The sequence below is a fragment of the Microtus ochrogaster genome, chromosome 22, assembly GCF_000317375.1.
Source record: "Microtus ochrogaster isolate Prairie Vole_2 chromosome 22, MicOch1.0, whole genome shotgun sequence".
Lineage (NCBI taxonomy): Eukaryota > Metazoa > Chordata > Mammalia > Rodentia > Cricetidae > Microtus > Microtus ochrogaster.
Genome location: NC_022023.1, coordinates 6,303,042 through 6,308,065, shown reverse-complemented (window position 1 = coordinate 6,308,065; position 5,024 = coordinate 6,303,042).

The following is a 5,024-nucleotide window of genomic DNA, read 5'->3' as shown; positions in this document are numbered from 1 at the left end:
CCATCTCTCAATAATGCCACCAGTGATTGCGTCAGTGGACTAACCCATATGTGCAAACAGACCCCTCCAGATCCCACACTGCCCCAAAGTGCCACCTCTGAGCTTTGTAGCAGAGACCATGACATAGCATTGCACTGTGAGTCTTTCTGAAAGAAAATTCGTATCTAAATCATCAAATTACCTGAGCAGACATTTTGACAAAGAAGATATAAAAATGGCCAGTAGGTACATTAAAAATTCTCAAGATCACGAATCACCAGCTAAAACCTTAACAATGGACGAGAGCGATGGCTTGGTGGTTAAGTGTACAGGCCGATCTTGCAGAGAACCTGGGTTCAGTTTTCAGCACTGCCATGGCACCTGTCCATAACTCCAATTTCCTCGTCTGGCTCTGTGGGCACAAGGCCTGCATACAGTGCACACATACACATATATAGAGGCAAATACTTATGCCCATAAAATAAAAATAGAAACCTTAAAAAAATTAAAGAAAATCAGAGTGAAATACTACCTCACACCTGTTAGAACAGAATTATTGAGGAGGCAAAAAAAAAAAATAGTATAGGTGAGGATTGTAGAAAAGGAAGCGCCCATACCCTGCTGGGCAGTGGGTGAATTGACAAAGGCGGTATGAGAAGCAGTACGGAAGCGCCTCAAAAATTAAAAATAGGAGGAGCCGGGCGGTGGTGGCGCACACCTTTAATCCCAGCACTCGGGAGGCAGAGGCAGGTGGATCTCTGTGAGTTCGAGACCAGCCTGGTCTACAGAGCTAGTTCCAGGACAGGCTCCAAAGCCACAGAGAAACCCTGTCTCAAAAAAGCAAACAAACAAACAAAAAAAAAAGCCAAGTTAAAAATAGGACAACTATATGATCAGGAAATCTCGCGACTGGGTATACACCACCAAAGAACCTGAAATCAGTGTGCCAACAAAATGTTTGCATTTGTTTCACCTTTGCGATATGATTTACAGTCGCCAAGCTGTGGAACCCACTCTCTGTCAACAGACGAATAGGCAGAGGAAATGTGACGCAGAAGCTCCTAGAAATAAATCTCACCGTTTGTGACTGTTCACAGACACTTGCGGGATAACTTGCCAGGAAAAGCAAACCAGCGATAAAAGGACAAATCCTGAAAGGTCTCTCTGTGCAAACTGAAGTGGGTGAAGAAGAAGCAGAATGTAGAGCGATGGCGGCCAGGGTCTAGAGGTGAAGGAAGAGGAATATAGAGATGATGAATCTGGTTTCGGTTAGACAGGGAGGCCAGGTCGCTAAGCTCTATTGTATAGCATGGTGGCCATGGTTAATGAGAAGTATTTATTATATGTCTGAACGTTCCTGGAAGAGTAGATCATAAGTGTCCTTACCATATGAAAATGTGGTGGATGGATCTGTCAGTGGGTACACATATCAAATCCTCATAGTGCATTCTGTAAATCAGCATGTCTTTTACTCCTATACTCCATATACCCCTCGAGGAGAATGGCGTGATCTGACATTGCGACTGGCATCTGAGCTGTAAAGCTGGAGTCTGGTACTAATTCTTGGCGATTAATGTCAGACGTAAGTGACTTCTTGGAGGCACTGCTGGTGTCCAAAGAGTTGGGGAATCAGTTGTTGTGAAGTTAGAGAAAAATTCTAACACTACGTGTCCTTGAATGAGTCATTTAACCTTATTTCCCTAAGATTAAATTTTTCTCCTTGTAAAATGAGAGTAATAAAATATCACAAGTTGTTAAGGAGATTAAATGAGATGGACATGTGTAAAGTATTGCTCAAACCAGTGTCTACATGAGGAAGCCTCAAAAATGCTATTCTGTTACTTTCTTTATCATCACTGTAGCTTTAAGTTTCAGGAAGCGCCACCACATGTAGTTCTCACTGGAGCTATGCGTTTAGGGCTTAGACACAGTGCCATACAGAGGTGACGATGGAGGCTGGTAAAGAAAGAAAACCTGAAAACGTGAGGTCCCCGCCTCTCCTTGCTTTGGCAATTAACACTCAATAAAGTTTGTAAGCCATCCTAACACTCCAGATCTCATACACTCTCCCCCAGTTCTCTCTCAGGGCCTTTCAGCTCCTCTCCTAAATCCGTGGTTGGATGCCACGACATCCACGCTGCCACCCATCACAGCTCCACCACGTCTCCTGTCCTGTCACTTAGTCATTGGGGCCTTCTCCATCTTAATCGGAAAAAGCTGGGCTCCCCCCTTCACCCACAGGCCTCAGCAAGCAAGCATGGCCTCTTTCTCGTGGGGAATGCCCAGTGAGGTGAGAGACTTGGCGTCACCCACAATGTTTCTCCATCTTCTTTTTGCTTGGGGCTTCTCTAGTGATCTGGGAAAGCCCGGCTCGCTCATCTCTTAAGATCTCTCAACTAAGATATTGATTTTGCCCTGTGGTTGCCTTTGGTGGGTAGAGAGGGCTGAAGTAAGTGTCCACACCTACGCCTAACATTTACCACTGATCTATGCAAGCTCTACAGAATTTTCAGTCTTCTGTAAGGCCTGCCCCGTCAGGTGCAAATTAGTAGGGGCTATTAACGTGCAGGAATTCTTTCTCAAACAAATGAGCAACCCAACTTCAATGTCCTCTAACCAGCTGAAGGGACACTCCCTGCCCAAGTCCTTTGACAAAATTTAAGGAATTTAGAAAATTGACTTGATAAGCGTTTTTACGGAGGAGGGCTGTGAAAGCCCAGTGCAAGATCAGTGGATTGGGGAGAATAACAGCTGTGACTCTGCCTGCTCATATTGTCCCCTCTCCATCCTTGATAATAGCACATGAAGGCTGGTCTAGCTTACTTCTTGCTATGCCACTTAAAACAGAGAAATATTAGGTCAGGCTGGTACTGCAGTCCTTTAATCTCAGTGGTTTAGCAGGCTGGGATTTCAGGTTCACAAGTTCAAGGTCTGTCTGGGCTACAGAGTGAGTTCAAGCCCAGTAAAACCCTTGTCTCAAAATAAAAAACAAAAAAGAGCGCTGGGGATATACCTTGGGGCTAAAGCACTTGACTTATGTATGTAAGGCCACAGGTTCAATCCCCAATACCCTTTAAAAATACATATTAAACACTATTAAAGAGATTGTAGGGAGGCCCACACAATCAATTAACCTGGACTCACAGGGGCTCACAGAGACTGAACCAACCACTAGGGAGCCTGCATGAGGCTGACCTAGGCCCTCTGCGTATATGTTACAGCTGTGTAGCTTGGTCTTCTTATGGAAACCCTAACAACAGAAACAGGGGCTATCTCTGACTCTTTTTTTAAAATATAATTTATTTATTTTTTTATTTCATATGCACTGTTGTTTTGGCTGTATATATGACATACAGAGGCTCACTGGCTTCCAGCAGCACCCATAACATGTGAGTCCCTGGATCAAGGAGAGACCTTGTCTCCAAGAAATAGGCAGAGAGTGACAGAAGACCAAATCCGGTGCCCTCTTCCGGCTCCTGCACTCAGGCAGGGCCTTATGTGCCTTCACACACGCGTGCCCCCCTACACATGGGCACACAGTCACACACAAAGACACATCCACAAATACATAAATGTTTTCAAAATGTTAACGAGCTTGATTGGCAGACTACAATGCGTAAGTACATGAAATTAGCAGGTAGACTGTGAAAGCTCAAAATTCCCTATGCCACCAAAGCCCTGATTTCTCAGACATCCTTCACCTTGCTCATGGTTGTCAGGGATACCAGGGAGCTCTCTGGAGCAGCATCTGTCAAGCCTTCGACCGGGCTGCTCTGGTCCATTGGCCTTTCGCTCTTGCCTTGGAACTGAGCTCTGGGTACCATTTCTTTTCTTTTCTTTGAGACAGAGTCTCCCTATGTAGCCTGGAAATCACTGTATAGACCACTATATGATCTTTGACTCGCAGAGATCGATCTTGCTTCTGCCCCCCCCCCCAGTGCTGGGGTGAAAGGTGATGCCACCCCGCCCACCAGGTATCGTTTCCTATTGCACCATCCTGGACAGTCTCAATCTAAGCAACCCGAAACACTGGAAATCCACAGCCCGTATACAGAACACTCAAACCCCAACGTGACCGGTTTATCTCCCAGTCTGACATACCAACACCAGCTAAGCTTTTATCTTCCAGAAAAAAGCAACCGACTTTAGGGCTGATCCTCCTTGAAGGTTTTCTCTACTCCCTTTCTCCAATGAATCAGTGGGAATGCCACCCCCACCATCCGAGACAGCGGCTATGGCTGAATAATGACCACGCAAAGATTTCCCAGAAGCTGCAAATGCTGTCATATTTGATATTTAAAAAAAAAAAAAAAACTAAGGTTGGGTGGTTCCGATATGATTAATTTAAAGATCTTAGTTAGGCTGGGGGGAGTACCCTGTATTACCTGGGTAGAACCTATCTGCTTCCCATGTGTCTTCATAAGACAGATTTGACATACGGAGAATCTGGTATATTTTGTACTTTCCCAACCGCTTCTCCCATCAATTAACCAAAACCTCAGTAACCGTCAGCATGAGGACATTCTCTATAATAATACCCTGAAAACACTGGAAAGCCCTGAAACATTTCCCAATATACCGGAAGGCTAAGCATATTGATTCTTTCTATTCTGAGCCAAAGAATAGCCGTTGGGTTCATCTGGGTCACCGGAGTGTGTTCAGGTGACTCTGAAAGGGTCAGCAGCCTGGAGGCTAGTGGCATGAGGAGCAAGGGAAGTGTCCAGGGTCACCATCCTTGATGCATGTTAGCCAAGGCAGAGGGAAGAGGGCAGGATAAGCAGAGAGCTTAACGCCAGCAGAGTTTGAGGGTTGGAGCTTTTGTGGGTGCTGAGGCCAGAGGCTTGAGAAAGATTTGGAAGCTTAAGGAAAGCAGGATACCAGCACTTAGCGGTCGCTGGGTCTTGGAAATAAAGAGTGAGGAGCAGTCTCCAACACACTGAGTGTGTCTAGAATATACAAATTCAGGACACTGAGTGTGTCTAGGATGTACAGATTCAGGACACTGAGTGTGTCTAGGATGTACGGATTCAGGACACTGAGTGTGT